General features: G+C 38.8%; 1 long non-coding RNA gene across 1 annotated transcript; it reads right to left on the bottom strand.

The window, feature by feature from the left end:
* Positions 1–16,667: 16,667 nt before the first annotated feature.
* LOC149196582 (uncharacterized) lies at positions 16,668–22,926 on the bottom strand. Its single transcript, XR_016254144.1, has 2 exons — positions 22,847–22,926; positions 16,668–16,847 (listed from the first exon to the last, which is right to left on the bottom strand). It is a non-coding gene; the product is annotated as an uncharacterized LOC149196582 (long non-coding RNA).
* Between the last annotated feature and the right edge of the window lie 2,199 nt (positions 22,927–25,125).

Genomic DNA, 25,125 nt, shown 5'->3' with positions numbered 1-25,125 from the left:
CGGTGAGCAATCAACATGGCTATCAGAGGTTGATGCTACCGAATTGTGCAAACGGGGAGACCAATCCCTTAGTATCCGAGGGATGCAGGGACAATCTCTGTGGAAGTGGTCTCCCTTGCATATGACACATGGCGATTTAGGCCTTGTCAGTGCTGTGTGTGGATTTTTGTCAGACGACACTTGTTTGCCCCCAGTCGCCTTTGGCTCCTTCTTCTTCTTCTCTTTCTTCTTCTTTTCCTTCTTCTCCTTAGGAACTCGGTTTTTGGTTTTACCAGTTCTGTCAAGCGAAGAGGAAGGAGGAGAGGAAGATGAAGTAGAAGGTTGGTGGGCAACTCTGGTCTGGTCTAACTGTTGACTCGATTGTTCAGGAATGGTTGTGTTCTGAACGACATTGGTTGAAAAGAGCCAAACTGGCAGGCCAATTGTCAGTCCTGGAAGCGACAATGTGGCCATGTGGGGCGCACCAACATCTCCCCAAGAGGAGAAGGGACTAGGATTTCCACCAAGGGGAATTCCTTGGTTGATGTGCTCCATTTTTTCAACCTAAAGATCAACGTAGGAATAGGGGTGATTGTTCCGTTTAAAATAAATTTTAACGACACTTTAGACACAACTCGCTTTTTCAATTTTAAAGAGTCGAGAAAAAGCTAAAGATGACTCTAGTCTCCTTCGATGTTTTAATGAGCCCGAAGTGACAAATGCTCAGATGGACTTTTTCTATTATAGAATCTGAAAAAGGCCAAAAGGAACTGCTCTGGAGTTCTAGGCAGAGGGTGTGCCAAACTTTTCGCAAAACCGCAGAATACTTTTTAGGGTATGGGCGGTCAATCTTCCTGAATGCTGTGTTCAGTGCATTGTGATCAGTAGGGCGGCCGACACGGCTTCCTAAGGATAAAGGTTTTATGCCTATAGGGGTCTCCCAATATATACGTGACGGTACGTGGGAGCACAATCCGTACTGGCGCTATCGTCCCTCAGGAGGAATCACCCACCATCCACGAGATCGACAGTCACCAGGCTTAACGACGCCAGAACACGTCTCTAGCCTAGACCTCTATCTTGTGCGTTATGTTGCAAAGCGTTGTTAAGTTCATTCAATTTATTTTAGGTTGACCTTTTTAAAGTTTGCCTTTCAAGGTTCACCACGAGATGTATGATACAAATTCCTAAATGCAGTCTAAAGATGATAAGCAAGCTTTATATCTTTTCAACTTTGAAAATCCTAGCTACTAAGGGAAAAGAAAGACACCATCTTTTCTCAAAGAGCAATCAGCACACTCTAATGCACTTTTCCTAAATCCAACATGCAAACTATCAAATGCAAATGCACAATGTAGGTGTTTGTTTTCCGCTTTCTTAGTATTGATGCCTACAAAGAAAGCTTTTTGTACAACTTTGAATTTGCTTTTAAATGATAAACACAAACAAGTTTACTTTTTCGAAATCAGAGAAGATAGAAGAGATTACAACACTTAACAATTTTCGAAATAAAGACTTGTTTCGACACTTAAAAGAGACAAATTCAAACCAATAAGCAAAAGTAAATGTATAATCAATTTGCAAACAGCCAATGAACTCTCTTCTAAGATCACAATCAACAGATCTGAATCAAGGGCCACAGGATGACTATTTCACTCATGCAAAGGAACATTGTAAATGATCCCACAAACACATAAAAACACTCATAGTCTTTTTGTACAAAAGGAGGCAGAATCTAAGCAGAGAAAAGGAGTTTTCAGACTGGTACCTATGCTGGTTACAGGCTGCAAAAATCAGAGATCAAAACAAGGCAAAACAGAGCAAAGAACCCCAGCTGCACAAGGCAAAACTGGTTCAGCGCAACCTCAACACAGGGGTTTTGACATTCAACGCAGGTAACCTTCACGGGAATTGCGTTGAAATGCAGAATCCCTTCACTGGGTCTGCGCTGAAGGAGAAACTCTCATTTCCCTCAGGTTCTGGGTCACAGATTGCTCTTTAATTCACTGTTTTAGGCCAAATAAAAGCAACAAGCAAGGTACAATCAAAGGGATGCTTTGAAGGGCTACTAAGATCTATCACAAGGATCATCAAATCATTTGTGAATCCATCGTTCAGATCATAGACAAGTCCAGCAATTGGATCAAAGCAGCAACTGTCTACTTTGCATCCCGGAAAGATGCAGTTCAATTGTTGCTGTCAAGTCTATGAAGCAAACAATGATAGAAACACAAATAAAATGACTAAACAAATCTCCCCAGTGGAGTCGCCAATTTGTTGTGGGGAAAAATGCCTATGCAGGATGATCCTATCCACCTAAGGTGTGATAGTGCCTTAGCAACAAACGAGTACAACTATACTGGTTTCTTCCTTTATGAAATGTGAAAGAAGAGAGATCAATAGACTTACCGGTGTCTTCCGCTTGTCCTTCGATCCGGTCTCTCTTCTCTTTGGGTGTTCACAGCTACTTGCCTTCTTGCTTATCCAGCTTCAACTTCCTGCAAGATCACAAGAGAACAGCTACTTGCGACAAGAGAACAGCTACTTGAAACAAGATAAGAACACTACACAAAGACATATGTTCACATTCATAACTAGTTTAGGATTAGAAATAAACCAAATACACTAATACATTCATACATCAAAATACATCAGCATATAGGAGAAACCAAGATAGCTTTATTGATGAATAACAAGGTTCAGGAAGAGATACAACCCAGAGGGCTCCAATCCAGCATCTCCTTCCCAGCAAATGGAATTACTATCTTCAGCCCCTTCAAAGAATTAAGCACCCAATGATTCCAGTCTCAAACCAATAGCAATTCTTTGCAATAACAAAATTCCAGCCTCTAGATCTCATGGAGGAGAGATCCATATATAGATGTTTGGAGAGAGGATGAGTCAGCTTGAGATCTGACTAGTGTCCTCTCCCTCTGTCAGTTCTTGAGTCCACTTGGAGGTTCTAGCTTCCACTTGGAGATTCGGAACCTCTTACTCATCACCAGTCGAATTCCCTGAGGCAAGTGTCATTTTGGAAGCTTCCTGGGTTTTGACACCTTGAGAAATGAGCCTGCCACTTGTCCACTCTCGTTCATCGCAGGTAGCCTTTGTTCCAGTTGACATTCAACGTAGGTAGCCAGTGTTGGCTTTGACATTCAGCGCAAACAGCTAGTGTAGCCACTGAAATGATCCTGATTTGACTTGTTTTGAGCAGTTTTTGGGTGGAGAACTCTTGTGAATTGTTGTGGTTTGTTAGCCTTGTTCCTTTAGGGGTAGGAACAACATGTTTAGGGACTTTGGATCCCTTAGATTATGGACATTTCATGCTCAATGCTGTAAGGCACAAAAATGTCTATAACACTTACCGAATGGGAAGACTCTTCAAAGATGAGGATGTGGAAGCATTGTTTTATGCTATTTATATTATCCAACCAGATTGGATAAACGAAGCAAGGGATGAATGGAAGAAGGATGAAGAAGTATGGCCACTTATTCAAAAGTTTCAAAAGATCCCAATTCAAACAATATTGCTAGAAATTGAAGAGGAAGGAAAAATCATATTGGAATCTGGAGCAGTCACAGAAACAAGAACTCGACAACTACAAAATCGATCAATTTCAGAGTATCTCATCAAGTGGAAGAACATACCCGCTGAAGATTCCACATGGGAGAACAAGAATTTTATACAAAAGCATCAAGAACTACTCAAGCATTGAGGACAACGCTTTTTGAAGGAGAGGGGCATGTTAGACCCCTATACTACTATTGTAACCCCTTATTGTTATTAGTACAACCCACTTATTATATTGATGTACCCATGTAGTGCCCATATTGTTACTATTGTGCCCCATAGAAGCCCACTATTGTTATTATTGTGCCCTTACATTATTATTGTTATGTCAGCTCTGATTATGTTATGACCCCTTAGACTCATATATATAGAAAGGAGGACTTTTCATTTGTATCATCCAAGAATTGTTCATTTATGTAATGTAAAGGAGGTTGCCCCCTCGAAGAGGCTGAATTCTAAGGCGTGGATCTATCTTTTCTTGAGCTGGTTTCATAACATAAGAGTTGTCAAGTAATGAACCATACTATTGACCAACCACCATCTGTCAGATATTTCACTTTCGACTATCTATTAGTTGCCAGGATGGAGGTTTGGATACTTAATGTGTTCAAAAGTTGATCAAACAACTTGACCTTACAAGAATTGATGTTTCAGACACTGAGGCTTCCAGTTTAAGAACCACAAACCCTTTTTATAGCTAAAACTTATAGAAATAGCAAACTGATTGACAAATACATCTCACAACTACAAACCCAATAATTATCAAACTATTAGCTGTCATCCAGGCATAGACAAGTCACCATGTCCCTTCTTTGTACATGTCAAAAGTTGTTCATCTAGTTCAATCTTTATCTTGGAGCTTTCCCGTCTTCACAAAGAAGAATTTTTTAGAGTGGTCAATTCCAACAAACTTACACACATATTTAGCTTACCAAACTCAATATGTTTAAAATTCAAACTCCAAAATTTGAGATCATAACAAGATTGCAACATAAACATTTGATGCAGACATCTCTTCCCCGTGGAAGAAAAAAATTGAGATATGCGACAAATTTTAAGACTTTTGAAAAATATCATTTGCCACTTGAAACTTCTCTTCCCTAGATCTGAATCCAGATTCATGCAATGTATAGTGCGTGGGCATGATTTTGTAGATTTATAATATGATAGTTCACACAACTTTGACAAAACCATCTAGGCATGAATTTAACTCCTTTGTAGGTTTTGGGTAGATAAGCACAAAAAAAATTTACATATAGAAAGATAACATAAGGATTTGACGATGCTTGAAGAAGCTGCAACCAAACAAACATATCTAGACACACAGGATAGCAAAAAAGGTTCGCACTAAAAATAAACTCTAACACATATATACTAATATGTACAGAAATAATAACACTCAGGATCCCTCACATATTCCCGGACCTCCCTTGAGGGATTCAAGCCAGTACCAGATCTGATACCATGTTAGAAAAAATAGAAGAGAGCTAAGAGAGATTATACACACAACAAATCATATAATCTGTTTTATTGATCACATAAAGTAGTTACATATATAATAATTAGATCAACAACTTCTATATGATAAGATCCGAAGAAGGTAGATCTATGACTCATAGACAACTCACACACATAGGGAAATAACAACTTCTAGATTGACTCCTTGGGATTCACAATTACAACTCATACACATGGGAAACAACCACATCTAGAATAACACCTCAGAATACTCATTGACAACTTGTAATACACATGGAACACATGACATGGAAGCATTACTTCCAACAGTTTCCCACCCACACACATTAAAAACATGGTTTATTTTGTCGTTATGTTTTTTGGAGTCCATTTGTCTCGCATGGTTAAGTGTGTGAAAGAAATGAAGTTGACTTTAGTGTGATTTTTTGGACTTTTCGGTGCTGGAATCTGGCAGCTAAATTTGAGGTGAATATTGATTTTTGTTATTTAAACTAGATTTTTTACTGTATATATGGATTCAACACTCTAAAAAAACCCCTATGGACTTCGATTGTGTAGGGGTTACCCATAAAGCTTGTGATTTCAATCAATTCCTACTAGATTTTAGAGAAATTAGACCGAAAAACCCACAAGAAAAGCTTCCAAAAAGTCTCACTAAAGACAACTCGGAAAAAATATACTTAAACATCGTAAAATAGTTTATTGACAATGACTTGGTGAGGATCCCTTAAAGTTTCAAAATTGTTTCAATTTTATTGGAGGTTAATTTGTTGACAAGGAAGTTAGATTTCTCTTACTAAAGACCATTTTTCAAACTTCATTCCAAAAACAATGCTATACAAGTTAACTAGGACTAGACTTGGGTTTATGACATCTTGCCAACACACCAAAATGGCATCCTATTTGAGTTTATATATATATATATTCAAAAGAATATGCATATAAACCAAGCTATATAAAATTGTTTCTAACATGTAAACTGAGCAATGTAAAAGTGATTTGATTTGATTATTTTATTTATTTTGATTCATGCTTTATTTATTGTTTTTTATTTTTTTTAAGCAAAAAGATATTTTCCAGAACACCAAGGCTTGTACATAAAAAGATAGCCACAATACAAAACCACTCGGTTTCTATAGAGATATTAGTAATACGAATATAACTTTACATGTGATATATAATTAATTTATTGATTTAAAAAAAGGATCTATAAATATTTTGGAGGTATTTTCTGTTAGGTTCCTATACCAATAGGTGTCATATTTCATGATTGGCTATGGAAGTGCCAAATATGATCATTATTTCCATGCTTAAAAGGTTCCATATTTTGTAAACAAAGAAAGAAAATTAAAAAATGTAAAGAGGGTATGCCCTAAAAGAAAAATCAAAGGGCAAGAAAAATGAAATGGTCAACAAAAAATAAAGAAAATGAACCCCAAAGAAAGACTAGGAAAGTGGCTAGTCAAAATGCCACTACTGTCATACTTTTGAAAATAATTTCAAAAATCATGCAATTAGTGATTTGGCCTCACTTGATGGATGACCCAACAGCTCAATCTGAGCCAGTCCATAAATTTTAAATTTCTTGTTGTAGAATAGAGAATGAAGGTCTGTCTAAATAGTTCAAGCTTCGCAGATCACTAGATAAGATAGAGAAATAAAGGGCCCAACTTCTTACTCTGAGCCCTTGGAAGAAATAAGGATAGATTTAGATAGGAGGGCAGCGAAAGGAAAAGAGGAAAATCAGGGTTTGCTAGTTCAAGTGCACCCAATCAAGATGAAGAAAAAATGCTGGGAATTGTAGAATGGGTAAGTAGATTGAAGTTGCAGAAACAGGTCTATCAGAAGTGTCATCTTTTGAATATGATCCATTTCATGGATATCTCAAGTGCCATGGAAAAGGTGTGATCATATGTTGCATGTTTAAGTCACCCCTCTCTCCCCTCACAGTAATCATTCACTAACATCCCTCAAAGAGATTGGGATCTGCTCAAACTCTTAACCTCACTCCATTTCTATAAAAGCTTAAGTGAAACTTCAGGTTTACTTAAAAGCTCAAAGCCACATTTCTTGTGTAAAGTTTTATTTCTCCCCACACCCAAGTCTAGGTGATTCAACTTCATGCACCTAGCATTTCCCCTTATATTCATATTAACATGCTAACCCTATTATATAACTCCCACTTATATTTCCCCTCCCCTATTATATATAAAAATACATCAAAAACCCAAAAAATGTATAATATCCCTACCCTTGGCAACTATAGCCATATAACAAAAGTTTCGGGAATTATAACATTTACCAAAAACATTATAATAGCCCTCTACATCATTAGAATTTATTTAACCCCCGGTTAAATAAATAGCCACACCTAACCCGGCCACATAAACCATACAAACCCTTTAAACCAAAGTTTTGACCCACATATATTCGGAAAAAATATTAAAATATTAACGCGGGCCCTTGCGCCATACCTAACCGTCAACTCACCATCCCGTCAACTGTTGGATCACGCCCTCCAGATCCAACAGATCTCGTTGATATCAGAGTCGCTCCGATGTACGAGAGTTAGCGCCCGATGGAAAGCAGTTTCCTGCCGTATCCTGGGACACGTGTCCCTTTTCTATTGCATCGGGCCCGTTCTGACGCAAACCACCCCCATACCAAAAGAGGTCCAATGGAAACCACAAACCGCCTCCTGTTCCTACTACTTGCGTCATACACCACGTCTGCGCCCACGCCAGCACCTGCGTTACAGTTCCGTCCGCCGTGTCCGCCATGTCATCCGTCCATGTCAGCGACCACGTCATCCGCCACGTCACCTTCCGTACCCTGCTACAGGACAAAGTTACGTCATGATGACATCAGCACAAAAAGCGCCAAAAAGTCCGAAAAAGCCCAAATTTGTTCAAAAGTCATGAAAGTGATGTTTTTGTTTATTTCCTATGTGTCGTATTGTGGAGACTATGCATGTGAATTACGTTGAATCCGCCACCAACGTTCCAGTCCGCCACCCAAGTGTGTTCATGCTGCAAACCCGACCTCCTCAGCTCCGTCTGCAACCGCATTTCGCACCAGTCGCTTGCAAAACAGGTATTTACCCGATAGTTTCCCATAAACCCTGTTTTTACGAAACTTCTCCGTTACAATTACCAGAAGAATTGAATTCGAGTAAAACGCACTACTCTCTACAAACCTCGGTACTCTAAGTCATTGTTTCACCATTCTTTCCAAACAAAACCTGCTAATTCTGTGGCCCTCTGTAAATTTCCCATTGAACTTAAATTCGAGCTCATTTCCGCCTGCAAAACCATCAAAAAACGCATGCTGAAGAAGCGCCCTTTCCATTGTTCTTTTAACTTCCTAACTAAAGTTTGCAGACTCTGTGTCTCTAAATTTTTCTTAGTGAGGCCATTTCCATATAAAACTCAAATTGCAGAATTCCTGTGAAAGACCCAGTGCCAGTACTCTGTTTCCTGTTGAGACACACACTCAAAATCCGATTATAAACAGTGAATCATGGAGGCTCCAGTGGCCCTGAATATTGCACCCTTGAATGCACCACATAGGGAGTTGGAGTGGCTACCTCTTGCTGATAGAGATTTCCATATTGAGGACATGGAGGGTGATAAACCTCACCTTCAAGCTTTTTGTGAAATAAGGAATAGCTATAGGAATAAAACTGACATATTTAGAATCTAGGAGTCTAATATGCCTATATACTACCTGCCTTCAGTGAATGTCTTCCCTGACCTCATCCATCAATGTTGTGCTAATTATGAGCCTTCTCAAAGGGCAGTGATGGACCCTTCTAGCAATGTCCTCTTTCATATCACCCCTCAGTCTATAAATGAGATGCTGCACTTCAAGCCAACTCAGCCTTTGGTCCCTCTCTCCATGAAACATTTGTTGGATCAAGCCTCCAAGCTGTCCTCTGGAGAAGTTGATCGAATTGCCATGATGTTCATGCCACCAGATGCTACTCTAGATACAAAATTCCCTATCACCATGCCTAGTTTGATGAGCCTGGAAAATTTCTCATAGACATGATTTCTTACATTCTGGGATTCAGAACAAGTGAAATAGTGGATGAGACTGTCTTTGCTTTGATGTCCATGTTTGCTCCAGGACAACCCCCTGTTGTCAAGTATGATTATGCCACCTTCATAGCTAACAAAATTCACGAGAAATTCATGAATTTAGACAGAGAGAGAGTGTTCAAGTACACTTCATATATATATATCATTTGTTGTTGTACTATCAACCTGATAGTTTCCCAGTTCCCCTTAAAAAATTGGATGCTGAGGGGGAGCGAAGTTCTATGATATTTTGGTCCTCAGTATTCCATCATGTTCGTAGCTCCCCATATACATATTGTGAGTTTATTGACCTTTTCATATATCCAGCCACCTATTTGTTGTCAACAACTCCTCCTGCCAGGCTCTCTGCTGAAATGCAGAAAATCTTACACCTCTCAAAGGAATACAGTATTGGTGACTGGTATTTTTACCAAAACGACACAGTAATCGGGATCTATGGTTGTCAATTAGCTCCCTACAAACTGCCAAAGTATGTTCCTATGAGACTCTTTGCCCTGGAATACTACCGACAATTCAGTAGTTCAGATTTGACTCATTTCTATGGTGCTAGGAAAAAGGCACAACTCAAGATAAGGCATCAATTGGGCCCCTTTATCTTTAATAAAAGGGAAGAAGCATGGAAGGAAGATGATACTATTTTGAGAGAGAAACTTAAGCTGAAACAAAGTTTTCTTTGGTCACCATATGACCCTAAACATTTCATAAGCTTTAGAAGAGTTAAAAACAAGCTTACAAGATATGTGCACCATAGTATCCCTCAGATTGAACAATATGCTAATCAACAGGAATGGGTAGAAGGCAGGCTAGTTGAGGAAATTACTAAAGAGGAGAGATTAGAAAAAGAAATGAAAGAGTTTGAAAAAACACTTGACCTGGACTCTTTTGGACAGGTGTCTTTCACACTACCTCAACAACTTGGAGTGGGCACATCATCTGCCACAACTTCACAACAGCCTGCCCAAGGGACTACTCCTCCTGCAGGGACATCCAAGGGCAAGGAAGTGCAGCATTCAGAGCAGCATGAGACAATGGCAGACCAGCCAGATACAAAAAAGGAACAAAGTCAAGGGCAAGCCCATTCAACACAAGCAAAGGCACCTGAAATCCATGTGTTACAAACTCCTCTCAATGAGGAAAGAGCCAAGAAAAGGGACATGCAGGAAGAGACACCCACAGGGGCATCCACTGGAAAGCAAGGGGAGAAAAGGCAAAGGTTGAACCCCTACTTTGAGGAAGAATTTACAGAGGAGACAACAGGCAACCAAAGGGGTGAGGAAACAATTGAACAACGGATTCCCCCAAGTATGGAAACATAAGCTAGCTCCTTTTAGTAGGAGCAAGAGAGGAAACATGGTGTGGAGGTTACATCCACCAAGCAACAGAGCAAGCAAGGCTCTGACATCAAGAAGGCATTCACTGAAATCAAGGCCAGAAATCAGCCAGTAAGGCTCCAGCTCTATAACCAATTGCTAAGAATGGCTCCCACTAATCAACAAAGGCTAATGGCAGCCTATGATATCCAAGAAGGGAAAATGACCCTCAGTCACTCCAGGCCTACAATACAACAGCCCCAATCAGCTGCTGATTATATCAGAACCAGTCTGGAAGCCCTTGCTAAAGACATCCACCCAATGGACCAGATTGAACTACATAAGCAAACTGGAGAAATGGTGTACTCCACCTTGGCAGATAAAGCAATATTGGCCCACAGATTGCAAAATTCACTTCATAATACTTCTGCCCAATTGGAATTGGAGAAAGCCTCCTCATTAGCCAAGGACAATAGAATCAAATCATTGGATGGAGCTAGGACATGATCCCAAGGATCCCAAGGGCATACATGCCTTGATAAAAAAGAAAGAAGAAGACATAGCAGCCCTCAGGAGGCAACTCAAGCTGCCAGCTACAATACATCCTCAAACCACAGAAGTAGCACAACAGAAAGAAGAGGAGGATGTAGTAAGTTTGCTAATGAGGATGAATGAAAGACTGCTAGAAACAGAGAAAGCCTTGGGGGCAGCACTGCAAGGAAAACAGGGAGAGTTGGCCTCTCAACCGGCTCAAATAGCTCTAACTCTTATAGCTGCTCCTCTTACAGTCACCACAGCAGTCCCTCCTACTGATCTGACATCAACAACAGGTACCTCAGCTCCAGCCTCAACTTCAGCAACAGTTATAGCAACAACTACAGCAGCAGTAGGACAAGATGCCAGCCTGAGTATTGAGGAAATGATGAAAAAAATAAAAGCTCTGGAACTCCAAATGGCAGAATTAAAATAAGCCAAAGAAAAGCTGGCCAAGATTGAGGTGAATTATGACAAATCAAAAATGGTTGTGGCTGAGAAGACAAGGGAAGTAAAGGCCCTGGAAAATAAGATAAAAGCCTTGGAAAAGGACCTTACTCTTCACAAGACTCTGATAGAAATCAAAACAATTTTTGGAGTAAAATTGGCCAGTCCATCACGGATCAATGGACATTAATCCAGACTATTCATGACCAGATTGAGTTGATAGGGATAGCTAAATTTGAGACTCAAAAGGCTAGAACATTATTGGAAAACATGCCCGAAGAGGCCAACAAAATGATCCATTTTTTGAATACTCATACTAGAGAACAGTTAGCAACTTTGGATATCAGGAACATAACATACACAATTTTGTTAGTGAAAAAGGTACTGACCATGAGGAATTTTGTGCAAACTTTGGAAAGAAAGTGCCAAGAGATGCAAGCAGAAATAAATACCTTCAGACAAAAGTTTGCAGTGTTGCAGAGCAAGGGGTTACCCAGCTTACTGACCAGCAGTGGAAGACTGTTAACACATGAACAATATGCTCGAAGGGTAAATACCTATATCACCAATCAAATCACAGCATCATCAAGAAGCACAGAAGAGACAGTACCTCCCTCCGGACAGGTTTTATATGACAAATTGGAAAGTTTGTTCTATATTGAACATGAAATAAATCATCTTTTTGAAGTCCAGCCAAACTACTACACATACATTGAAGCTGATGAAACATTAATTAAACTACAGAGACACCAGCTGCCAACAGATCAATGGTGGGAGGGCATGCTTGAGGTTTTGCAAAGGTAATTTCATTGCTCTTTTTGGTCAGCTACACATTAGAAAAATTCAAATACCATAGCCACCTATCAGAAAATCAAATTGATAAGGAGAAAATTCGCGCTAAAAGCGTTAAGGCAAAATCAGGCACAGGTGGCAAGTGACATCACATCAGGAACGCAAATCAAAAAAGCAGCTAATCAGCCGACTAGTTGAGCCAAAAAGTCAACAATAGTGGAACACCTAAGGTGGCCAGTACAGCATAGTTACTCCTTCATTCATTTCTGCGTGATTTTTCCACAACCAGTTATTTCCTTTGCCAAAGTAGATGGATGAATTTATTACTTGATATTTTTTCCTATGGGATATTTTGTAAACTCTTTTATAAATACTTCCTCAATATATGTATTATTGTTGGCTGGTGAACATCATTCTGGACCTGCGCTATATTTTTGAGAAGTCTTCTGAAATAAAGATTGCTAGAATGTTTTGCTGGTGAATTTGTTGGTTATGGAATCAATGGCGGAAGGATATATTGCAGAATTCTCGTGTTAATGCATGGATCAATAAGTCTTATTTACTCTCGTGTTATTGTACCTGTGTTTTATTTACCATCTAAATATCATGCTCTAAGTTACAGGAAAGAAGGATAACACCGAATTTACTTTGCTGTACTCTGTTTTCAATTCCTGTAATTTCTTATGTTTTCTACAGGAGTAGCATAGGCAAGAATTCTTGATTTCTCTAGTCTCCCTAGTTCTTTCACTCTAAATATCATCAAGGAATTCTTAACTGCTCCCTAATAATGTTTATACAATTTCCCTCTGTTAGAATAATGAAAGATTCTTGATTGCCTTTCATTCCCTGACTTCATTTCATCTTATTCCAGCTTGAAAATTGTTTCTGCGTTTAATTATCTTGCTCTGTAGTTTTCCTATTGCCAAAGAGACCATACCCAGAGGTTTATTTCCATTAGACTCCATCAACCCAATGGTATGAACTTCTCTCGCATTACAGCCCTGCTCTACTGAATGTCATCTTACAAACATCAAACAAAACTTACGCTTCATAACTAGCCTAATATATAACAAAACAAATCTAAATTATAAAGAGAGAGCCCTCTTTGGTTGCAGATTGGCTAGAATCTACAACTAAAAGACTGGTTAGTGGTTACCTCGTCCGTATTCCCTTCGCGAGGCAGGGAATAACCTAAGTGATAACATTTTCGAGAAAATATTAGTACTAATGCTAGAAAATAATTAGAATTACAAAGAATTCAAAGACAATAAGTAGGATTTCAAAATTTTAATTTATTGATTTAAAAAAGAATTTATAAATATTTTGGAGGTATTTTTGAGAAAATATTAGTACTAATGCTAGAAAATAATTAGAATTACAAAGAATTCAAAGACAATAAGTAGAATTTCAAAATTTATAACCTAGTAATTTACAGAATCAATTGACATGTTTTATGATTTGTATACAATTGAGGACTTGATTACATTAATAAGCAATGTACATCACTTTTTATTTTCCATTTTCCTCTTTAATATTATTTATTTTAATAATTATAAAGCTAAAATTTATTGATTTTAACATGTTTTTAGTTTTCCCCTAGTTTCACCGATACAAACTATTTTTGGTGTAATAGACTCATCACCATCATATTTGATTTGAAATGCCTATATTTACTCTCTTTTTTTTATGTTCTCAAAACTTAAAAATCATTATGATTTTCAAGTATAGCATAGAAATATCTAGTTAAAGTAAACCAAATGACCCTAGTATTGGAACCTCCCTTTGATACCTTGTGTAATGAACCAAAATTACATATGTGCAATGAACCAAAATTACATATGTAACTAATTACATCAAACAATGATATTAAAATTGGCATAATTTCTAAACTGATATTAGCATAGAATTTTTGAAAATCACGAGCAACAAATACTTACCTATAGACCGAAGATGTGTCTTATTATCACTTATGGAGTCATGGCACTACTTGAATCTTGCTGACCACAACAAATTTTTGGGGATGACTCTCCACCAAACCATAGGTTCAACTTCACATAGTCTTTGTATAGAAAGCCACTCCTGAGCCTTTAATCAACTACTACTACCAGAGAATCTTGTGTTTCACAACACTCTCTTTCTGAAAGAATGAATAAATGATTCTCATCTCCCTTTTTGTCCCTTAAATAGAACAAATTGTTCCCAAGATGGAATGGGATTGGAAATGAATCTAAATGCACACAATCTATGTGTCAACATGCCAACTTTTATTTCTTTGTCTTAAGTTTTACTTAACTCAACATTTTTATCAATTTAATTCTTGTTTATTTTATTCATTTTCATTGTTTGCTAACTAACTTATATATATATATATATATATATAGAGAGAGAGAGAGAGAGAGAGAGAGAGAGATACATTCAATTTATTATTTATTATTTTATTTATTCATTATTATTATCTTGTTTTCATTGTTTATTATTTATTTACTATTATTGTATTTTCTTTATTATTTATTGTTGTATTTATTTATATATTTATATTATTTCATTTATTATTATTGATTTATTAATATGGTGCATTACAAGAATCATAAGAAACACATAAAGATGCTAACAACTTATGACTTACATTATTTTCCATAATAATGAGATAGACAAAAAATGATTAAAAACAAATCTCTACCACAACAGAACAATCGCCCTTGTCAATAGTGAAAACTTGTTTTGTTGCTATTAAATACACTGAGACTTCCACTTTATGGGTCCCATGAAAGCCTCTAAACTTAAAGTGGCTTTCATTATTTGTATGGATCTTTACATTTGTTGTCCATTCTTTCTTTGCTACTTCATTCCATGTCCCATCCTAATCAACAAGGTGAAGGTTTACCTATTCCCTGGACATGAGTTACCAAAAACCCCATAGCATAATACCTCCAATTGTTGGGTTAAAAAGAGCCTCCTGAATCATAACCTCCAAGTTGTTTGATCTCACAAATTCATTAGTTTAGTAAACATCCATCTCTTTAAATCAGATGGGAAACTCTACAATAAATATTGTGTACAATGGAACCACCAGTGTATGCAATATGACACTATTTCCCTATCCCCCCAATTGGTGTACCTCGTTCTTAATGATTCAATATTTTATTAATATACTTCTCTAGATCTATCATCGAAACCATCTTCTACATTGTAGTCATTAAAAAAAGAGTTGCAAATGGGTCAAGCTAGTGAGCCATTTTGAACATATATGATCAAATTTGCTTTCCTAAAAAATATCTTGATAGAATGATCCATGAAGCATCTCGTTATTCACGCCGTAATGATGGAATTTATTGTGATTATACCTTGAAAGTAGATCAAAGATGTGCTTTTAATGACTACATGTAATTCAATCCTTTGACCCATTGCTACACAATGTTAATGTCTTCCTAGAAGATACAGTGTCCTATGGTATAGATACCATGGTACTTTCAAAACTCAAGGACCACATCTAAATCCCTGTAACTATAATTATCTTTTTGTGATTCTGTCCAATAACATTTTAGCTCATTTTGAAAAACACCCCAATTGAAATTATGACAAAAAAGACAACATAATATTCATTATCAAGACTGCTCCTCTTGATGCACGACCCTAAAGGTAAATTTTTGTACATATTGCAAATAATTAAGTAATATAATATTGAAAAACTAATTATTTAATAGGAAGGATGATACTATTTTATAGTTTTTACAAGCAATTTTTTTTAATATTGAGCATTTTCACTCATTGATGTACGTAACTAAAATATAGTTAATAAGTATTTTGAAGTTATTAACCATCTACTTATAATTATCAAACTTTCACATTTCTTTTAGTTTTATTGAAAAATATTTTATTGTTTAATATATTATAAGTAATTTAATATTTTTAATATTAGATATATTCATGTAATAAAATAGTTATTTCTATAATAATATAATCCCAACTAGATGAAAGTTCTATAATAATATATCCCCGACTAGATGAAAGTAGGGTGATTTTCGTGTTAAAACTAAAATTTATCTAGAATATGTTTATGAATAAATTTTTTCTTTTGTTTTGTAGGGGACACAAATTGTTACAGTATTCAGATTATTCAGAGATTTTTTTTTTTTTCAGAGAGAAAAAGTGGTATAGATTATATTAAGGATATATAAAGATCAAATATACATAGGAGTTCAAAATCCTCAGCCATATTAAGCAAAATCATTATGAATGGGGAGAAACACATAATTCCCCAAAAGAGTTCTGAAGAAACTATCCAGAATGTAGCATAAGAGTTCTGAAGAAACCATCCAGAATGTAGCATATAGATATTACATAATGGAACACATTGTGGGGCCCCCGGTGGGGCCACACAGGAGGCTAAGAAACCACATGCTCTGTATTGCTGGATCATAAACAGAAAGATAGATAAGGAGACAAAGAAGCTTTTAGAGGGCCCGCTTAGTCCAGAGAAGGCATGGACCCCGAAATTGTAATCAAAATGGAATCAAGTGGCTGACAGCAGCCCTGGAAAATACGACCATTCCTCCACTTCCAAATATGCCAGCAAGTGAGGATGAAAAGAGCATGTCAGGTGGGGCATTGGGCGCTCCACCATAAGAAGCCATCCTGTACAGAAGAAAAAAACTGATGAGGAAAACCATAAATCAGAGAAAGTTCGTACCAGATTGCAGTGGAAGCGGCACACTAGAAGAACATATGCTTGTTTGTTTCTGCCGCAGCTAAGCATAGTTGACATCTGCCAGGACCCTGCCATCCTTTCTTTTGGAGAACCTCCCAGGTGAGGTTCTTATTAGAGAAAAGAAGCCATGAGAAAAGGATCGACTTGAGAGGGCAAGGGGCTTTCCAGAGCTTGGCGGGGAAGGTTGGGGAGGATGGCAGAAACTCAGATGATAGGACTATGTAGAGGTTCCTGACAGAGATGGGATGGGTTGAATTATCAAGGGACCCGATCAGCTCATCCTTTGAACCCAATTGAGTGATCCCAATGTTTGTGAATCTGTTGGTAAATGAGAGCCATAGGGGGCGGAGGGGGGGGGGTAAGGCTAATTGGAGATCATTTTTCCAGATAGGTTCCTGAGAGGACCATGAGACTATAAGCTTGTTCTAGGTAAAAAGGCCCCTTGAGTGGAAAAAGGAGAGTAAGGTCGGAGGGACCATGGATTCTAAGTTGTATAGAGTAGGATCAATACCAATGAAAACAATTGAGCCAGAAAAGATTGTCCACTTTAAATTCTTCATGAAAAAAGATTGAATCTTTCTGAAACTAAGCCATATAGAGGAGCCAGTTCTGATGTCGAGAGTTGACCTTCTGTACCAGTATGCCATATTTCTACCTTTAAGATACTTTTGATTGATGAGAGTGCTCCACAGACTGCTCCCAAAAATGCCTCTGTGAAGAGATTTTCATATGAGCGCTTCTCCAAAACATTTCATGTTAAGAAGGCCCCATCCACCTGCCTTTTTTGGCCTTGTGATAGAGTCCATCTTCGCAAGGTGAAATTTGGACTGATATGATCACCCGCCCCACAAGAAGTTTGCAGCAATGGACTTCATTTTCTTTGTGACGGATGCCGGGAGAAGGAAAAGGTGACCCCAATACACCGCGAGTTGGGATAGCACTGCCTGTACCAAAATGAATTTGCCAGCGAGGGACAGAAGATGCATTTCCCATCCTGTTATTTTATTGTAGAATCGTTCTATCAGCCAATGCCAATCCTGGCTGCGATATCCCCTTGCTTTTAAACGAAACCCCAAATATGTAAATCCATCCTTTATCAGTGCAAGATTGATACCGAAACGATCTGCAATCCACTGTGCTATTGCAGGGTTTGAACCATTGTGATATAGCACTGATTTTCCTTTATTTATATTGAGGCCCGTGGCGGATTGAAACTTCTGAAAGAGCACAAAAAGACAAACCCATGTAGATTTGCATAACATTGCGAAAATTAAAATGTCATCCACGAAAAGATTGTGAGAAAGAGAGATGTCCCTGCACATCTTGACCGGTCTGCACCTTCCCTCAGCAACAGCAAAATTAATCTGGGTACTAAGAGAATTCATCACCAAAATAAAGAGGAGAGGGGAAAGAGGGCATCCCTGGCGGAGCCCCCTCTCGGCGTGAAAGAAAGTAGATGGGGCGCCATTTATGATAACTGAGAAGTTTACACTTTCAACACACGCCATAATCCAGCTTATTGCCTGAGGCCTTAACCCAATTTTTGCAAGAAGGATTCTGAGAAAGCTCCAATCCACACAGTCGAAAGCCTTTTTTAGATCAATCTTGAGAGCAGCAACATCAATATTTTTGGTGCATATTGAGAAGAGACATTCCTGAGCCATGGCTACAGCATCCAGGATGAGTCTATCCTTTAGGAATGCGTGTTGATCCTTTGTTATGAAGGAGCTTAGGACTTTCTTCATTCTTTCCGCAATTATTTTAGAAATGATCTTGTAGAGCGTATTGCACAAGGCGATCGGCCTGTAGTCCCCAAAAGATGTTGATTTGTCTTTTTTGGGAATTAGTGCAATGAAGGTGGCCGATAAGGCTCTATTTATGTTCCCTGAGATGCGGGAGGCCTCCACCATGCCCAGCATGTCATTTTTGAACAGATCATAGAAATGAGTGAAAAATTCAACCGGCCAACCATCTGGCCCTGGACTTTTATCTTTTTTGAAACTCTTAATAGTATCGGAAAGCTCCACCTCCGAAATAGGCCTGAAGAAATCTTCATTTGCAGCTTCATCAAACATAACCGGTAATCGGTCCACAGCCCACAGCATGTCATTTAGATCACCATTTTGCCTTTTATATTGTTCCTTGAAGAATCTTGTGGCCTCTGCAGATATTTCCTGTTGGGAGAAAAGAAATTCTCCATTGCCGTTCTCAATTTTCCAAATTGAGTTCTTTGTTCTGCGTGCATTGGCGAAGTTGTGAAAAAATCTTGTATTTCGGTCCCCCTCCTTGAGCCAAGTTGCTCGGCTTTTTAACCTCCATGTTGCTTCCTCTTTTTGTAGCAGATCTTGCTTTTTTCTTTCCAGGGATCTGATAAGAGTTTTCTTGTCCAACGACAGGCCGCTATAATGGATTGTGGAAGAAAGCAGACTTATTTCTTGATTTATGTCATGTAGATCCTGTTTATCTTTCCTCTTCTTTTTTATCTGCCATATCTTTGCATTCTCCCTCAGCATTTGGATTTTTTCTCGAAATGTATATAGAAATGCCCCCTCAGATTGGTGAATGTCTCTCCAGCAAGATTTTATGAGCTCGTTGAAGGATTCATCCTGTAGATGAATTCTGTTAAACTTAAAAGAGTAGCCCATCCTTCGCTCCATATGCACCCATTCCAGGAAGATGGGCTTATGATCCGAGGAAAAAACCCCTCCAGTTTTTGCAATCGGCATTCCCCACTTTTCAATAATGCTGGAGTTTAAGATAAATCGGTCGATTCTTTTTGCTATGTAGGCAGAGCCCAGCCTGCCATTGTTCCACGTTGGAGTCATTTTTTCTGGAATGATATCGACCAGATCCCTCTTTAAAAGTTCCCTTCTCATTCTGTCAGCCATGCTATCCACTGCTCTGCATTGACCCCAGCATTCTTCTGGATTAAGAGTCAGATTTAGATCACCTGCAATTAGCAAAGAATCAATGTCTAGAATTTCCGAGTTAAACAAAGAATCCCAAAAAGGGAGTCTGTTCCTGTAGGGCGCATAAATGTTCAAGATGTTTAGAATCTGAGATCTTCCTCTGATGGATGCCGAAATAAGGATTCCGGCACAGCACTTGAAGGCCTTTGCTTTGACCTTGAGCAGGTCCCACATAGCCACCAGTCCACCAGACAGGCCCTCTGCATTTGTAGCGGCCATGTGCCATGTTGGAAACATTCTTCTAAAAAAAGCCAAAGACACCGAGCTAGAGTGCATTGTCTCCTGAATGAATATGATATGGGATCGTGCAGAAACGAGAGTCTCCTTCAGTGCCAGGAATTTTGGGGCGGCACCCAGACCCCTGATGTTGTATGAAATTAGGAAGGTCATTTTGAGGACTGTCCAGCCGTGCTTGCTCTAAGGGGCTGAGGAGCAGATGATTCCAGAATTGGGACATCTATCAGGGGAAGATTTGTGACTCCCAAATCGGAGGCAATCGTCCTGCCTCTGAAATGTCGACTCCCACCTTTATGCTTTTTCCTTATAGTGATATTTTTGGCAGAGTTGGGACTAATGGTTGGGAAGGACGGCCTGTGGATGGTCAGCGGTTCAAGGACCGAAGGGTGTCGTTGTAGAAGGAGGTCTATGTCGCTATCATATTTGTTCACCGGGGAGTCTGTTGGAGAATTGAAAGGGGTCGGAGTCAACTGAGGCTCTTTTCCTTTATGCATGACAGAGGGCGATTTAATTGGAGAGGGCGAGGAAGATGAGATGAGGATGGGATGCGATCCCACAACAAAATCTGCTCTGTTCATCGCCAGGGGGGAAGGAACCGCGGCCTCTTCGAGTTGTTCCAGGACGGGAGGGCTAGAGAAATCAGCCATGTTCATGAGCGGTGGGGAGAGGGGAGCAGCATCTTTAATCCCTACCGATAAGGGGGGACTCTTGAAGTCCGCAAAGTTTGGCGACTCAGGCCTATTCTGAGTATTTTCCTGTGAGCTTCGAATCTCTGTTGATTTGAAAGAGAATTGATTCCCCGATAGACTGACATCTTCAGAATGGGATTCAGAGCCCGATTGCCTCACCTTTTCAGAGGGAAATGTGATTGGCCTGTGGCGACGGAATCTGCAATCTCTGATGAGGTGACCCATTCGATGGCAGGAGGAGCATCGGAACGGGATGCCCCAAAAGTCGAGTCTTTGGCTTATCTTTGCACCATCCCAAGTGATTTCGATTTGGTCTGGATAGCCCCCCTTATATGGTTTTTCAATGAGAATCCACGCGATTCTTTTGTCCTTCTCCCCTCTGACCCATGGGTCAACATATATGAACTTGCCAATCGCATTTCCTATTAAGGCCAGGATCTCCGGCGTCCAAAGTTCTAGCGGAAGATTGGGGAGTTTTACCCAAATCATACTGTGGGAAGGAGTATTTTTGAGAGGATCAAAGCCGAGATACCATCTTGACAGGGACAAGAAACTTCTGCCTGAGACCCAAGGTCTGTTCAGGGCCAGCTCCAGATCAGACTCCTTTTGAAAGTGGAACGAAAACCAATCTTTCATAAGGCGGGAGATTATTGGAGTGTATCCTATAATGGGGGTCCAAGATTTTGAAATCCAATTTCTCATTTGTTCCTCGTTCATTTCCGGGAAATACCATTTCCCAACCAAGGCATTCTTTTGTAGGCTCTCAATACGCTCCAACAAAGAAGAGCCGGAAACCGAAACCGCCTTTGGGGGAGGAACCGTTTTCACTGGGGCTTTTTGCTTGTAACGGCTGCGGCCCTGTCCATGGTGATCCTTTGAAGGAAGTGGGCCCTTCTTTTGCTGATGAGAGGCAAGACTCCCGAGAAGAGGGGGGTCCCGTAACCCAGATGGAAGCATATCTGACAGCGTGGCATGCCAACCGGGATTCCGACTGGCGAAATCACGTGCTGATTCAGTTTCAATGGCCGCAGCGAATAAGGCTCTCGTGGCAGGAGAGTCACTATCTTCTGCCATCTTAGTCAGAAGAGAAATCCCAAAAGGGGATCCCCCCGTACCACCCGTACTTTTAGAGGATCCCAAGGAGGGGAACCGGCGGTGAATAATACCTGGACAATAAAGACTTCTGTGGAAAAAGAGCTAGAGAGAGGACAGGATTAGATCATTCTCCAGGGATCCTGGCAGGCGAGAAGGACAATCACTTGAAATGGAACTTGCCAGAAGAGAGAATGGAGACCCGAAAAAGGGGAAGGGGAAGACTCTAGAAATGTACTTTGGAGGGTCCAATGACGATAGCCAGCCGCCGAAAGGCCATAATCTAGGAAGCTGGAGGTTGGGACATTTATGATGCTGGAGAGAATAGCTAGGAAAAATCTGATGATTTTCAGAGGCTCATTAAGTGTCACTAGAAATGGGATTTGAAATCAGAAGCCGGGAGAGTTACCGGAAAACCCAGGAGCCATAGAGGGATTCGAAAGCAGGTGGAAAAGAAAAGTTACTATTGCACTTCAGACCGACTGTTACAGTCGAAGCAACAACAGTAGATCTGAATGACGCACCACCATTTCCCGACACGAAATCGTATATCTTGGCATGGACTGTAAATGTAAAAGGAAGCTCTTAATCTGTTAAGAAGAGCTTTTAACATCTCTTACCTAAAACTGACAGGGGATATCCACTCAGGAAAATGACTGTTACAGGACAGACCATTCACCCCCCAAATCTGGAAAAGAGACTGTTACGATACAGACCATCGTCTCCCCAACTCAGGAATAAGAATGAAAAAGACAGAGACCATTTACGGCTGTAGTTCGTAATCAATTGAAAGATTAAAACTTAAATAGAAGAATCTAAAAAAAGATAGTCATTCTGGAATTTACGCAACCGTAAATATGCTTACATACCCTGCTTTAACTAGTTTTCACCTGTATTTAGAAAAGAAATGCAAGTGAAAGGATATAATAACTCACTAACCTGTGAAAGGAGCCGCGCAGACGCCAGAGACGGAGAGCCGAAACCAGGCGGACAATACCAGAATCACCATGATTGACGTGGAGGGAGGAGTGGCGAAGCAGAAAAGAAGGCGGAGAGAAACCTCCAGCCCGCGAGGCTGGAGGAGGAAACCGGAAAGACTCCTATGGAGGGGTTTAAATAGCAGAAGCGAGAGGAAAGCTAGATGCCAGATGTCCAGAACCATGCGCAACCAGAGAGACTGTGTTGTGCCACGTTCCCGCACTCGACCATGTTCCAGCGCGACGTGGGGACCTTGAAGGATAAGTTGACGGACGCAAAACAGAATCAGGCCAGATGCGTCCTCCAGATGATCCCGTTCATGCAGTAAGGAGTAAGACGTTGCCTAAAACCGACAAGAATCATGTGGCGAAATGAGAGAGCTCTTTGCAGAATGACAGGTGCTTCGAGGATTATCCACCTGTTGGCTAGCTCATGCAAATGCCACGATCAAAGCAAGGCGTCTTCTGTTGGCGAATAATTTTCCACGGCTTGGACGACTCCGGTTGGCAGATGGACACAGAATCAGTGGTTATTGGTCACAGACAGCCATGGCTTCTGTGGTTGGCTCCTCCGTCCTGACGCGCGCGCTCCTGATTCTACCAGACAGTTTTCACCTCCGCTCAGAGTATTCAGAGATAATGGTATAATATTTAATTTTTTTGTTAACAATATTTTATTTTAAGTGTTTTATGCAATTTCGAACCAAGATTCAGGATTCAATAAGTCATTTGTGTGTTATGGTCATTTTTTTTCTTTCTCTATGATAAATATGTAAAAAAATTTAAAGTGTATTATTAAGGGTAATCTTTTAATCAAACTTGCATTAATGAATGGTTAACTTATTATCAAAGCATCACTCTTGAGGGGAAATATTTTAAACATAATGTTCCTGAATAGAAAGTATAAATATTCGAAACATATTGTTTTTTTTTTTTTTTTTATCTTACATGTAAGGAGAAATCCAAATTCCAACTTGTGCTGGTTGACTAGTGGAAGGGAGACCCATAGGACACGTCACCCTGGAGGTTTATCCTTGAAAGATTCAAGAGGAACTCGTGACCAATTTTTTGGGGAGACGGAGCCGAGGAGACGGGAAACTCTCTCTGAATTTTTGAAAATCAATTCCCATCTCAGCCCTTAATAATTTATGGCTTCATGGGTCTAATTTGTATAAAGGGAAATTGGTGAAAAACAAAGGCTAAAATCCTTTTTTATATTCACTAATTTTGTTTTTTTTTTTTCATTTTTATGGATCAAATTTATATATATTTGAAATTTTGTTTTCAGAATATATAAAATTAATAACTAAAAACATTAAATGATCTTTTCTCACCCTAAAAAATTATGCACTAAGTTAATGTGTTACTATTATTTATATCTCAAGGATAAAGTGTTTTGTTTAGTTTGTTTTTGTTTTTCATTTTTATTTTTAAATAAATTAAATCAATAAAAAAAATTATTTTTTTCCCTTTCTATATTTAAGTTAAATTTTGAATCTATTTTGATTTAAGCATGGACACTTTCTTATATGGTTTACTTACAAGCATAGATCTATCAATATTAGAATTTCATTAAAACCATGTTATTAATTCATCTTGCTACTTTTGGTGCATTTACAACAATTCACAACAACAAAACCAAAAAATATTACCTATTCAATTTAATTTAAAGTGTCTATATATTCTTACATGTCTTCCTCTACTAAAGTCAACATTCTACTTTTTCATCCCATCCATAATATCCATATACTAGTCTTAATTTTAAATCATGATGGCCTAGCAAACCTACCTCACCAACTCAATTTAGTTTGAAGTTTCAATTCTTTATTTTATGCCTTCATCAACTTAGTATTATATTTTCTCGTTTCCATTTATAATGTTTCACATTATAGTTAAAGCCATATCTTTATGTACAAAGTAATTAACCTTTCCCACTCAATGTAATTTTAGGTGTTGGTGCCTTCATATATGGTTTCACTCAACCTAACATTATATGTTTTCATTTTTATTCATAAAATTTCTATATTATATACTTAGTATTAGATTACAAAAGACTAACATCCTTATGTCCAAACTAATTAAGACTAAATGTAATTTTAAGTATTGACAATTTTTGATATGGTTTCCTCAACCTAACATTATGTTTTTTCATTTTAATTTACAATTTTTCTATATTATACTTAGTATTATATGATTATATGTTTTTTTATATGATTTGAATCAACTTGTAATTTTTCTACT

The sequence above is a fragment of the Pinus tabuliformis genome, chromosome 2_2 (assembly GCF_031772625.1).
Source record: "Pinus tabuliformis cultivar Carrire ecotype Pingquan chromosome 2_2, CPIR1, whole genome shotgun sequence".
Lineage (NCBI taxonomy): Eukaryota > Viridiplantae > Streptophyta > Pinopsida > Pinales > Pinaceae > Pinus > Pinus tabuliformis.
Note: the sequence above shows the minus strand (reverse complement) of the source record. Positions and strands in the feature narration are given on the sequence as shown.